At 37.7% G+C, this 15,277-nt stretch overlaps 1 non-coding gene across 1 annotated transcript; it reads left to right on the forward strand.

Annotated features, from left to right (window-relative positions):
- The first annotated feature begins 517 nt into the window (after window positions 1–517).
- TRNAG-UCC (transfer RNA glycine (anticodon UCC)) lies at window positions 518–589 on the forward strand. The gene has a single exon. It is a non-coding gene; the product is annotated as a tRNA-Gly (tRNA).
- Window positions 590–15,277: the final 14,688 nt, after the last annotated feature.

Here is a 15,277-nt window from a genome sequence, read left to right on the forward strand (position 1 = left end):
ACAAAATAAGCCCAGGAATCTCTCCTGCTGCTATGTAAATGGATCCCTAGAACTACCATTGGCGGTGATCAGCATAATATTTAAGAGCCTTAAAACAGGTAATGGGCTTACTATTAAATCCAAGTAGAAACAAATATTAAATGTGAATTTTATAGGGAACTGCATTAGCTGCTCAGGGATTGTGGTCAAATATATATGAAGGTTCTAGAAACTGGAAGAATAATCTAACAAAATTATGTTATAATACCCTGTAATCAAAATGTATATAATCAGGAGAGTATTACGTGACCCTCAGGTGGCTCAGTTGGTAGCACATCAGACCCTTAATGGAATGTCGTGAGTTCAAGCCTGCAGTGGGCAGTAGTGTCCTCCCTACTCTAGTCATGAGGTCTGTGGTGACAGGTTGGACTCGATGACCTTTGAGGTCTCTTCCAACCTTAGGAATACTGAATACTATTCATTTGGGATGGAGTTGTACATGTGCTAATAAAAGTATGTCAATTTTTAACCACCAGTCGCGTTGGTGGTATAGTGGTGAGCATAGCTGCCTTCCAAGCAGTTGACCCAGGTTCGATTCCCGGCCAACGCAGCCTTTGTTGGAGATTGAGGAGTCGTGGCTCAGTTGGTAGCGCACCAGACCCTTACTGGGAAGGTTGTGAGTTCAAGCCTGCAGTGGGCAGTAGTGTCCTATCCTACTGCAGTCGTGAGGTCTGTGGTGACAGGTTGGACTCGATGATCTTTGAGGTCTCTTCCAACCTTAGTGATACTGAAATACTGATACTGAAATACTAAATGTTACAACGTATTCCCATAAGACATGTCAGCTCCAAAGAAAAACAACTTTAAAATCAATAATATCCTCACAACGCTCTAGAAACATTTGTAGCCTCAGTAATCCCTCCAGTAAACATGGCCTTGCAACTGCTAGCTACAGGCTAGTCTCAGTATGAACAGGAAAAGGCTCAGAACCTACTAGGGTTTCTCTGAACTTCTTTGATGCATGTGCAGAATGGCTGTATAGCCACCAGATATTTATTATATGTTTAGACCATCTTTTCCCAGAGGTGTGGGGTGATGCCTACTGTGACCATAGTGTTGATTCATCTATGTAAATTGTGACTTGTTGAACATTTATTTGTTTGTGCTTAAAATTTGTCTGACTGACATTTTTTTGATATGCTGTTTCATTAGAAAAATTCTGGCACATATAAATAGAATAAATGCTGAAGTAAGTGCATTGTAACCTCTGAGAAGAAAGAAATGAGTGTCAGAACAATAAAAATGTCTGCTTAATGCGTAGCATCAGTCAAAAGAACAGACAGTAACAGCATTCATAGGGAAATGGATAAAAAGCAATGCTGACAATGTTATACTGCCATTGTGGAATTTAAAAGGCATAATTTCCTTTTGCAGCTTCTGAGGCAGCATCTGAGATAACAGTATAATGCATCTTTACTAGCCCAAAGAAATATAGCATGAGTACATAGCAATAACAGTACAGCAGAAGTAAATATTACATCTATTACACCTTATGTGTGTGTTAGGCACTCCTTTATTGCATCACCAACTCTATTCTGAAAACTAAGCAAAGAATATATTTACTTTGTCATCTTTATTTCTGTAGTTTCTCAAGTATGTAACAGAGCAAACCCTGTCTCTAGTTCTCAAAGGTATGAAATTGAAAGTATATGTTTTTTACATTTAAAAACTTTTTAAAATTGGTAAATACTGTTGCTCACTGACATCTTTCTATGGTGTCTCTACATGGTGTCTCTGTTATGGCATAGCAGCCAAATCTAAGTATGACAGGCTGGAGAAACTGCCATATGATCTGCTGTGATGTGATCTTCCCCTGTCTCACTGGGCTGCCATCTGGTAAAGCAACTCACCTCAAAGAAAGACATTATATTTACTAAATTAGGTGGGACCAAAAATGTTATTAGAACCTTTAGAATAAACCTTTATTAGAATAAACCAAACCAGGTTGGAAGAGACCTTCAAGATCATCGTGTCCAACCCATCAACCAATCCAACCCACCCAAACAGCTAACCCATGGCACCAAGCACCCTGTCAAGTCTCCTTCTGAACACCTTCAATGATGGCGACTCCACCACCTCCCCGGGCAACCCATTCCATAGCGCAATCACTCTCTCTGTATAGAACTTCTTCCTAACATCCAACCTGAACCTCCCCTGGCGCAGCCTGAGACTGTGTCCTCTTGTTCTGGTACTGAGTGCCTGGGAGAAGAGACCATCATCCGCCTGTCTACAACCTCCCTTCAGGTAGTTGTAGAGAGTGATAAGGTCACCCCTGAGTCTCCTCTTCTCCAGGCTGAGCAACCCCAGCTCCCTCAGCCTCTCCTCATAGGGCTTGTGTTCCAAACCCCTCACCAACTTTGTTGCTCTTCTCTGGACTCGTTCCAGCAAGTCAACATCCTTCCTAAACTGAGGGGCCCAGAACTGGACACAGTACTCGAGGAAGAGCAGTGACAGGGTCACTCTGCTTGGTAAAACCAACGGCAGAGACATACAGTTGGCCCAAGAGATCCTGTCCAGTTCTGTATTCCTTGTAACATTTTTTAACAAGTTTGGCATTGTCTGTCATTTTTAAAATACTGAAAACTGATTTGCATCTAAGTAGTTTTCTTGTGTTTTCTGTAACGGCTGTGAAAAATCTGAACATCAGCCTGAACTTTCTGATGTTCAGGTGAGTGTTGAAGAAGCTCATCATTTATTGAAAATCAATGTTTTAAAAAAAAGAAAACACTTTAAATTCTACAATTGAGAATGTAACTTCCTCAAAATAATTCATATACTCTTCTGCTCATATGTGGAACTCACTTTTCATATGTGGATATGATCTGGAAGTCTAAAGTTTTACAAATGTGGTTCCATTAAGGCTTGAAGTTTGAACACTAACAATTTTCAGTAGATTCCACATTCATCTGTCAGATGTTTATTAAAAGGTTCTATGAGATTTGTAAGATGCTAATACCTTCTATAAAAACTAACATTGATGGGCAGGTTACAAATGCTTCCCTCTTTCTTCTGCTTTGAAAAGAACTGGCAAAAAGAACTAAGTTTTTTTCTTTTGGCTTCTACAAACAAAAAACAAAGCTGTTTCCCCTGCAGTGGGAACAACTGAACTGAAACGAGTTCTTAGAAAAATTCAGGGTCAAGACCCTTTATTTTCCATCAGTTAGGACCAAAATAGAATTGAATTGTCTTTTGCCACAAAAATATACAAGATAAAGACTAATGTTCTGGGATGAGATTTACCAGCCTGTGCTGTTGGAATACAGTATTTTCTTACTAAATGGATACTACAGGGAAAAAATCCTTGCTCTAATAAATAAATACTACTAAATAGTTTAGAATACGTTTGTATTCACCAGACTGGAAAGAAGAAAAGCTAATGCTTCCATAGTCATGTAGTTATGGCAATCTGATAGTCATTGCTTCTATTCAAAATAAAATATTTTTATGAGGAGCCAACAACTGTGACAGGAAAGAAAACCACCTCTACATATGCTGATGTATGGGAAATTCTCTTGGAGAGTGAAATAATTAGTTATTCTCTAATAGGAGGGTTTTGACCTTGCATTTAAATGTGGCTTATGATATAACCAGTTTGGTGCAGAAGCAATGGCTCTTAATTTTCTCAGTGTCTTTTGGTTTCAGAGACATTAAAATAAAATTTAAAAAAGCAAAAATAAAAAAAAAGGAAAAAAATTAAAAAGTGTCCTAAAAGCGTCAAAAAGTGTCAAAAATAAGCTACCTGCTACAGAATTTCAATTATCTTTAAGCTAAAGTATTACCTACATTTCATTCACATTTCCAAATTAATTTGAATTGGTTGCAATTATAATGTACTCAGAGCCCCATCAGGCCTGACCTTAAATGTCTCCACAGTTGGGGTCCTCTGCCACCTCCCTGGGCAACATGAGCAGTCAGTGTTCCATCACCCTCATAATAAAGAACTTCTTAATGTTCAGTCTAAATCTAACCCTCTCTAGTTTAAATCCATTGACCTTGTCCTAGTGCTACATGCCCTTGTAAACAGTGCCTCCCCAACCTGCTTGTAGGCCCCCTTCAAATACTTCAAAGCCACTATAAGGTGTCCTGGAAGCTTCTTCTCTCCAGAATGAACAACCCCCACTCTCTCAGCCTGTCTTTATAGATGTGCTCCAGCTCTTGGATTACTTTTGTAGCCCTGCTCTGGAACCACACCAGTAGGTCCACATCCTTCTTGTTTTGGGGGCTCCAGATTTGGACACAGTACTCCAACTGAGGTCTCACTGGAGCAACGAGTGTCCTAATCACTTCTCTTGATCTGGGACCATGCTTCTTTTTATGTAGCCCAGGATGCAATTGATCTTCTGGGCTGCAAGCGTATTGGTGGTTCATGTCTGCCTTCTCATCCACCAGTACCCCCAAATCCTTTTCTGCAGGGCTGCTGTCTGTTGCATCATTCCCCAGACTCTATGGTTAATGAGGATTGTCCTGATCTAGGTGCAAGGCATTGCATTTAGCCTTGTTGGACCTCGTGAGTTTCACCTGGGCCCAGTTTGAAAGGAAAGGAGCTGAGCCATGCTGGCAGGAACAACAAAACTATACAAATTAAGCAATGTAAATCAGTATGAATTTTACCTGAGTAATTTGTTAATTAATTATTGTAAGTTAAAAATGTATAATAGCCATATTCAAATATGTGTTCCTAATAAAAACAGTATTATCTTGTTATAGAATAAATTACATGGCATAACATATAATAATGATTTAGTATATAAATGTCTTCCTAACATATTTATAGGTTATAAAAATATCAGTAATCATTTTCATTACCAGTTAAGGCAATTACCATTACCTTCATTGCTAGAACTGCCTTCTGCTCTTGAGGTGCAAACCTGAACAGTCTCAGTAGCTTCTCAGTCAGAATCAAATAACAGGTATTGTATTTTAATTAGCTAGTAACATAAATTAAGTGTATAAATTAACAAGTACTGTAGGGAGTACACTTGGGAAAGAAATTGTATCAATATAGTAGGAATAGCATGATTTTCTGTAAATACAATTTTTCCTCAATGTTAATTGATATGAACAACATTACCTGCATTTTTTTTGTTTTGTTTTACAGTATGAGTTCTGTGTGTTCCAGATCAGTTTTACTTTTCAAATATTAGGGTTATATGGATTGAGACTTTCCAGGGAGTATCTCTAACATCTGGCTTGGCATCTGGCTATTGTTTAGATTCCCTCATCTCTTCTCTATAAATCCTTGAAGACTTTTTTTGGACAAAACCCTTGACTTTACTCTGTGCCAGTGATTTCCACCCTAGGGATAAAGCGTAGGTTTTCATTGCCAGAATAAACAAGAATGTTTGGCATAGATTTTATACAGTATGTGTCTTTTTTTTATTTAAAATAATTTCCTTTTCTTTAAAAGCATTTACAACCAGTGCATCTAGCTCTAATGCATTCTGCAAAAGCTTCAAATTATCCTGCTTGAATTCTAAAGAGAATAAACTTTAGTTTTCTAATATATTGTTTTTCAACCAACAGTTAGCTCTGCATCTGTATCAATTTCTTGTTTGACTTTATAGTTTCCAGGGATATGAGTAACAAAGCAATCAATTTGTGCTGTAAATTGAAGCCAGCTCCCTGAGAAGCTACAGTTGTTTTTCCTGTGAAGAAGTTTTTGGTATCACTGAAATCTGTTGCTTGTGGGAATTTTACCATCTAAGCTCTTCTGCAGTAAAGCAAGCAAGTTATGCAACCACAAAGTTATGCAACTAGCTTACTTGTAAATATACTTACACCTAAGATGCTGCGGTGTTTTTCACTTCAGAATTCTGAATAATAAATTAGTAAAAAACACAGGCTTCAGCCCTGTTTCTTGTGAGATGCCTCTGCTGAGGGAAGTTGTAGCTGTAAATACTCAAAGATGTAGCATGTTTCTTGGTACTCACTCAGACTTTGTTATGGCCCTCACTTTCAGAAAACTCAATTCACCATTTTTTTGACAGAGGAAATTACAGCATTCCAGATATTCTGAGTTAGTGTACTTTGTTGCAAAAAGGTTATGAAATGGAATGACATGAGAAAATAATTGCCATAAAGCTGACACAACTTTTATCTTTGTCATTTCAGCTGATGCCCATGATATCAGAAAGGAGTAGGCGGTAGAGCATTTATAGATCTTCTATTCCATCTACCTTCTTCTTCCATGTCCACATTCTAAGATGCCCTAGTTTACCCAGCTATATACCTCATTACCTACTTTTTATCCAGTCTTCATAGCAATCTATCACTCTTTGATATCTTATTTTCTAAGATGTGGTATGACATTTGCTTGTGGGAATACAAAACTCTCAGGCTGGAATGACGGCCTATTAAGATAAGGATATAACAAAAGGGTGGAGTTCTCATTCTGTTACTGCAGATCCTATATTTGGTTGATCATATATGTGCTTAGCGAACTTCCAAAAGTGTGTTCCATCCTTCCTCTTATTGCATTGTCCAGACTTGTTCAATTCATAACTGAAACAGTGCTGGTTTAGTTTATACCATCTTACATTATCTCAACCTTTTGAAAGGACTGACTTTATTGGACATTGTAGGTGAAATACAGTTACTCTACAGACATAATGAGATATGGATTCAGTAAGATACAAATTTAAGACAACTAAACTCTAGAACATGGCTAAGTTGCACAGATGTTCAATATCTATTGTCCCCTGTGCATTTTCAGGGCATCATATCTGGTCTCTATCAACCACTACAGAAGACCACACATCTGTTGTCATATATGCCAGCCATAGTTAGATGTCTTATATATTCAAAGGTGCATTAGATATTAATTATACATGTCTAAGCTCTTAAATGATGTTGCAAGTCTCAACATATGAATTAGTGTCTGAATTTTCACTGTGGTCAGTGAAGATCTAGAACTTTTCTCAATTTCATTAATACAGGCATTCAGAGATATCTGTCTGGAGTTGGCACATATGTAACAGCACTAAAAGGAGTCTTGTCCTTTTCTGATATGGTAGGTGTGGGCATCCTGTCATCTTAAACATCACTAGGCATTTATTCTTAGGCAACAAAATTGGTTCCTTAGGCAATACAATCACAATTCAGCTAAGATGATTTGCCTCATCCTAAAGAAAACATCAGGTGACTAGTCCACTCAGTATATCTCTACATTTCACTGACAGTACTCAGTGTATGTCCAGTGATGTTTATGGAAACCCCTAGACTGTGATGTCATCTAACTTACCCCTAGGTGCTTAGATGGAGATGTGAAAGTTCAGGTGTCAGAATGTTAAAATGAACCTCACCACATATTACTCTCCTAGATTCTGGAAACCAGATTTTTTAACTGTATGCACAATATTTTTAGATACCAGAATCTGGTATGCATTTGATCACTTTTGAGTTTAATGCCAGTGACAGAAAATGTATTTTGTTTGATGTATTTTAATACAAAATTAATACTGAGTTAAGAATGGATGACCTGTATAGGAAGTGCTTCAAACAAGTACAGAACCTTTTGTCATAACAGCATCTAACTCACATTCCTTGTGATGCAGCACATAAATGCAGAATAAACAAAAAAAATCTAGCACATCTTTGTCTTTTTGTGCCTAGAAATTTGACTAGGAATAAACTTACGCTACCTATCCCTTAATACTTTCCCTCTCTATATAAGAATCTTATACCAAATTGTACACCATTGAGCTACAAACTTCAACATCTCCCTAATTTTATGCACATGATTGAGCCTAACAACTCCAACTGACTGCACTTACATGGAAAATCAAGCATGTGGTGGTTTTGGATTCATTTAACCCAATTTTTCCATCCCAGTATCAGTAGCTGCCCTAGAAGAGTCCCAAATCAGGAAATTGGCATGATTGCAATTCCTCTCACCAACTGTTGACCCAGAGTAAATATCCACACTTAAGCTGCTTGTCCTTTAAGGTCTCTGAAGAAGCATAAGAATGTATTGGCAACTCACTAATGAGTTTTAAAACTGCAGTTTAATGAGATGCATTGTATCTGGTAAGTATTCACACCACTGATACTGCTAAAAGAAACCTTTAGTGACAAGTTCAGACAAAAACGCTGGTGTTACCCTTGTAGATTCATACATACACAAGAGCTTCAGTGGATTCTACATGTGCAATCCTGCTCAGCAAAGGCTATTTAATAACTCTAATGTGGCAACTTCTGTTTCTGTTATTGAATAGCTACTTGTTAAGTGATAAAGTAATACTATTCCTGTTTGACAGCAGCCTAAAGTAAAAGTCAGCATCTCCTTGATACCTCTATCTCTATGAGAACTGAAATATTCCCTGGTAGTATCTACACATCAAAATATTGGTTTCACATAAATAAACTTTAAATTATTTTGATAGAATTTACCTTGACACTCTGTGTTCTTTCATAACAGTGTTTGAATACAAACTTAAGTTCAAGGAAAGCAAACTAATACCTTGTGTCTTTCTTGCAGTGGAATCCAGTTGGACTTTACAGATCACAGCATGGAGTATTTATGATAGTGAGAGATCCAGAGTAAGAATATTGCTACAGACTTTAGCTTAAAAACAGTAGAACAGAACTGAAATAAATAGCAACTGATATTATCAAGATCTCAGTATAAAAATAGGACTATGTGTTACTAAATTTATTTTTCTTTTCTTTCTTCATATTACTATTGTGACATTCTCTGAAAGCAAGGGTTTTCCTCATTTCTTGTACTTCAGTGCAATAAAGAATGTTCTCATGGATGAGCCTGAAAAATGTAATATATATATAGTTTCTTAGGAATACAATTACCACTCATGGAATGGTGTAAAATAAAATAAGGAGACTTAAGAATTCTAGACATTGTATTATCATTAAATGTGCACATACTAGTCCCTTTCCACTATTCATGTTATTTATTTACAGGAAGAAACTAATAAAAGTTACATATCTAAAAACCCCTCACATTACAGGAGATCATGTGGAGACGCCATATAAAGGATACGAGACACAAATCAAATGATTTCTGTAAATGAAAATATTTTGTCAGTATGTGAGACCTTTCCTCTTGGAAAAGAAATTCAGCAACATTTGAATATAACCTAAACAGAAAAATCATTGAATGAGGCCTATGAGGCATAAGTCTGCTCAGAGTCCAATCAGATTATCACTTCCTAGGTTGCTGAAGGAAATAAGACTGCAAAATATCCTAAAGCATATCATGATCTAGTCTTAGAGACATCAGTTTATCCACATTACAGGGTCATGGACCAGAAAATACCTCAGAGCATCATTCTGATGCAAATTCTATGGGTTTTGTGCTTGGAATTGACAACATGTCAACATAAAGGGTATTCTTAGAGCAACATAATATAGCATAATAAAATGATTTGTTATATATATATGCCTCTGCCTTTTCCCAACAGACATGTAGTTTATGCTGATATATAATTTCAAAATATATGACCACTTGTAACAGACAAAGAAGCTGAAAAAAACCATGTTTTCTTCAAATCATTCTATACACCTTTTTGCTCCTACTGGAGTAAATCTTGTTTTAGCTATTGACATCCATAAGAGACTTTCCAGAGATTTTGCTGAGTTTAGATAAGACTGCACATGATTAATATCAGTTTCAGACAGATACTCTGTGTAGGGGTATGTTGCCTGTATCAGATTCCAAGCCCACACAGAGAATTTTTCTGCAGTTTTCTATGCTGTCATCCAAAAAGATGAACTACTTCTGTCAGCTCCCTCTCTGATGGTAAATAAGATCTTTTGCTTGATATCACAGGCTAAGAAATTATAAAATGCATCTCAGGGAGTGGAAACAGAAAACAGGATCTGAATGTGGAAATGTTTGTACTGGATCGGATCTGAGCTCTATCTAGCAGTGTGTTTTGACACATAAACAAACACTGAACACCTCAAAGAAAGGTATAAAAAATGCAGCACTTTAAGTAAAAATAGACTAAATTCTGTATCTAAAACTGAGAAATTGGACTGAATACTCAATAGGAAGTTTAGTTGCCTTTCCTTTGTTATTTGCAGTCTTTCTGTGACCTGACCCATGGTTCTCTGTTTAATACTTCTTCATACTAAGTATGGTGATGGTATGGGATACACCTGTAGGCCAACCGAAGTCAGCTGTCCTGGCTGACTCAGAAGTACTAATAGCCTGCAGCCCATGGCTGGCCTGTGATTCTGTCCCAGCAAACCCAGGACAATAATGCATACTTCTGATTTTTCTACCCACCTTTGTGTTTAAAGCACCTGGGATTAACAGCAAGATTTATAATCCTTCGTACAATTATTTTGCATACTTTTAATATGATTCTAGCTATTTTTTCTTAAAAGTTTGTTTTTCCTCTCCAGTAGTTTCTCCAATATTTAGGGAGAAATTCATGTTTTATATGCCACATTTTATTTTACAAATTTCAATAGTATGAAAATACCATATTGATTCACATTAAATTATGAGCCATCTTATTTTCCATCCCATTTGATAATCACTCTAAATTCTTGTTCGTCTTTTGGCCACAGCTGAGTGGAGAAGGTTTACACTGCACCTAAGAATCACTATGTAAAAACTATAATGAATGTTTTGTTGATGCTAATATTAGCAGTAAAGACCCTTAAGACCCCAATTTAAGACTGGCCTACTTCATAAGTTTCCAGTCATTATGTTGATGGCATTAATCTTTGGTAAGATTATTACTGTGTGGTTTTAAGTAAAAAGGATCTATGGGGTTTGTTTTATAATTTTGCCATTGCTTTAAATGTTCCACAAAGCAAGAGAACAAGTAAACACACACACTTTAAAGAAAAATAACCACATAATCCCTTTAGTATGAGTAAAACTATTGCAGTGTGGTGTGACTGTCCTTAATACCGGTCACGCAAATGTCAATCCATTAATAGATTATTCACTTTATATACCAAATGTAATCTGCTAGGTGAGAAGAAATAATAGACATGCAAGGTAAACTTTCTAGAATTTTCATCAACTTTCCCAGTATGATACACTCAATTTCAAATTAAACTCTATCTCCCTCAAAACCCAAATATATGTAAATAAACCAGTGAAAATAGATGGATGTGTGATGATACATGGTACTGAAAATATTCATTGTACATGAATTTCTACTTCTGTTTCTGCAAAAGGTGGAGATTTTGAAAATGAGGGACTTGAAACAATAAAATCATAGATAAGTGATGGTGCTGTATGTCCTTGGATCACAGTCTTGTGAGAGAGAGGTCTAGGAGGCACCTTTTCTCAGGAGCTACCATGAATCCTAGTCTTTGCACCAGCTCTGATATAGCTATGCATCACCCAAGCTGTGTACCTGCCAATCTGGGCTTGACCTGGGGGCTTGACTTCCCAGTGTGATCCCAGACCTACCAGGAGATCTCTGGGTGGCTCTGTGCTCTGCAGCTCCGTGTGCAACGTGACAGTACCCTGCTTAATGCTGCCACAGCCCAGGCCGGCCATGTTTTCAGAGAAGAGCTGCAAACAGTAAGTGAAAGCTGCTCAACAGCGTTGGATAAGGAATTTGCTAGAGGGCCAGTCTCAGAGTTGTGATGGCTCAGTTTCCAACTGGAGATGTATGACTAGTGAAGTCTCTCAGGGATCAGCACTGAGACTGGTGCTGCTTAACATCTTTGTCAGTGACAAGGACAGTGGGATTGAATGCACTCTCAGTCTGGATGGAGGGAATGATATTGATATTCAGAAGAACATGGACAGAGATAGGTTCTTGACAGCCTCATGAAGTTCAACAAGGATAAGTGCAAGGTCTTGCACTTGGGTCAGCGCAATCCCAAGCACAAATACAGACTGGGTGAAGAGTGTCTGAAGAACAGTCCTGCAGAGAAGGACCTGGGACTGTTGTTTGATGAGGCTCTTGACATGAGCCAGCTGGGCAGCCCCAAAAAAGCAGCTGTATCCCAGGCTACATCAAAATATATATGGGCAGCAGGTCAAGGGACCTGCCCCTCTACTCTGCTCTTGTGACAACCCATATTACATCCAGCTCTGGAGCCCCCAACACAAGAAGGACATGAGTCTGTTGCAGTGGATCTAGGTGAGTGCCACAAAGATAATCAGTGGGCTGAAGCACCTCTCCTATGAGAACTGGCTGAGGGAGTTAAGTCTGTTCAGCATGGAGAAGAGAAGGCTCTGGGAGACCTTCCAGTACCTGAAGGTGGGCTACAAGAAAGCTAAGGAGGGAAGTCTTATAGGGGCAAGGGACAATGGTTTTAAACTATAGCAGGGTAGATTTAGACTAGACATTAGGAATGGTGAGACACTGGAATGGGTTGCCCAGTGAAATTGTGGACATCTCATGCCTACAAGTGTTTAAGATCAGGCTGGATGAGGCTTTGAGCAACTTGGTCTAGTGAAGACTTGGAACTAGATGGTCTTTAAGATCCCTTCCAATTCAGTCCATTCTATGATTCCATGCGTAGCCCTGAAACAGGAGCTTATTATTTCTGGTTCATAGGTAAAGAAAATGAAACTTTGAGGACATTCTTATTTTCCAAGCATAAACAATTACAGTTAATGTAAGTCTTTTATATTAATGTATGACTTTTAAGGTGAACCGCAGCCTTTAGAGCACACTGTTATTACTGGTATTGCTTGCTGAAGACTTCAGGCAAATTTTGTCACAAGAAAAATAAGGTTGGCTGAGAAATCTCAGCAGTGAGATACCTCAACGGTGAGATTCAGAAGGGACAATTGACACCATGAATTGTTAAAAAAAAAAGGTTCTGCTAAATCTTTTGGGTTTGTCCTACTTGGCTAGCAGGCAAGCTGGAAGGCAATAGAGAACATGAGAGAAAAGCCTTAAAAAGGCATTAGATTTTTGTTGTTGCTGTTGTTTTAATGTTTCTTCTGCTAATTATTTTTTTCCTTTTTTTTTTTTTTTCTTGGAACCTACCCAAAATAAAGGTAACTGTGCAATTAATTTTAATTTGTGTTTTAAATCTCTTTTGGTTTTATAGACTGCAAATAAAAGGCCATAAAGATATTTATGCACTTGGTATTTTCATGCAAAGGGGTTGTCAATGGCTATGGTCCTGGCCAATATTTTAGCTCATGAAGTTTGCAGGAAGCTGCACTGACCAGCCACTCTCTATATAATCAGCTGGGACTGACCATGGCATTTAGATTTGGATTATGAACAGCTATGAAAGCGGTTAGATACTTCCATGACTAATCCCTAATCAAAACAGGAGCTTACCTCCCACTTTTGAATGCAGTTCAGGGTTTCAGGTTTTGATTGTACATTTCCTTTTAAAATTTGAACTTTATTTATTTTCATATTTATACTTATCTGCCCTTTCATTCAGGAATACAACATGAAAACCTCATGCTGTTTCTGGACTTCAGCTACTTGGAATGTGATTTTGGGATGAGCCCAAACAGCTCTTCAAAGCATGCGATGCAGTAAACACAGAAAGCAGACGTTGAGTATGCAGCAGGAGTTTGGCCTTTGTTGACTTTTCATTTGTTTTCTTCTTACAGAGTGTTGTAGGAAGGGATGTAGACAGAATAAACTTGTGGACACGTGTTACATATTCTAGAGGGAGTCCCTTTTGTCACTGAACCACAGGTTCACATACAGTGAAGTAAAACAAACTGCTGGCTGTGATTTTCAAGATTTGGAGAAGCATTCTTGCCTCTTTGTCTCATTTACCTAATGGGGAAATTTCACCCTGGATGCATATCTTAAGCTTCATGTGCATAGTATTGATCTCAAATCTCACATCAGCCCTGATGCATATCTCTTTATGGGCACTTCTGATGCTTTTGCAAAGAATGAATATAAATAATTTCTGGACTTGTACCTAGCAAGATTAAAGGAAGAGACAGTGTCTATATGCAGCTTTTCTCCCATTCTCTATTTAATTTGATAGAATGGTACCTCTAGCACTTTGCTTCAGGTTAAACAAACTCGAAGAAAATTGCAGAAAGCAGTCTGGATGCAGTGGCAGTAAGCAGAACATTGAAAGCTCCTGGCTATTCTGTGTTCATTCATTCATTGCACATTTTGCCTCATTACATTATGTATATTATCATACAACCCCTAGGAAATGTTATGGTGGAAATCTTACAAGACTGACAAAAAAAAAAGCATTGCACAATTAGAAGGTCAAATCTTTTAACAAGAGGGATTCATGCTCCCTTTGTCATCTGTGTTGACTCATGGTATGACTCCTACAACCTTGCTTCTGTCAGAAGTCTCCACTTTAACTGTATTGATATGTCAGGCAGAAATACACGTCCCAAATGTTTCCAGTATGTAGAAGTTAAATTTTTAATGACATTTTAATGTCTTAAATATTTAAATATACTCCTGAAATAATCAATGATTCTCAGTGCAGGAGCTAAGCATGGGGTGGGCAAGGTAGCTCCTCCTTCACTTGGTCCAGAGGTTTGGTGGAACAGAGCGGATCTGTCCTGTCTACCCCCAACTGAGGACTGAAGCCCCCAGACTGGGCTAAAAATGAGTTCTGGGCCATGGGCAAAGGGTAGAGAGAGGCCCCAATGGCAGCTGTAAGTTAATAACTCAAAAATGCAGTACTTTCTAAAGTAAGGTGAGATTTACTCCTACTTGTGACTTATTTGTGCAGTATTCCAGGTCCTGCAGAAGGAGTTTGTTCAAGCATATTTAACTTACTTCTGTGTGCAACTGAAATATCTGTGATATCTTTGTTTGGGATGATTTATAGTGGATTTGTTTGTGTGTCTCTGTGTGTGGTTGTTTTTTAACATGAGCTATACTGTTCTGAGATGAAAACTGGCATTATAAAATCGCCAGAGAAATGAAGTACAAAGTATTACATTTTTAGGGTACAATAGTCAATCATGTTATCCAGATTCTTTCCAGTAAATGACAGATAATATTTATACTTTCGGGTTTCATAGCAGATAAAAAGGAATTACAGTACAGCTGTAATCAATACTGAACTTGGGCCTGTTGATAATTTTAGAGGAAGATTAAAATTAAAGTTTTTTTTATTCTTAGCAACATTACTGTTAGAAAGAAAAACCTGCCAGATTTAAGATTTTATAGTCTTATTTTATCTCTAGACAGAGATGACAGCCTAATTAATTAAACTAAGGTTCATGATGACTGTACAAAGTTCAAATAGATTTTGCTGACAAAAAAACCCAACAACTCCTTTTCCTCATTTTGTTTCTGAACCCCCCCACAATGCACTCTAGTCTGATGCTTGTCAT

The sequence above is a fragment of the Melanerpes formicivorus genome, unplaced genomic scaffold (assembly GCF_026170545.1).
Source record: "Melanerpes formicivorus ecotype bairdi unplaced genomic scaffold, bMelFor1.0.p_v2 SCAF_3, whole genome shotgun sequence".
Classification (NCBI taxonomy): Eukaryota; Metazoa; Chordata; class Aves; order Piciformes; family Picidae; genus Melanerpes; species Melanerpes formicivorus.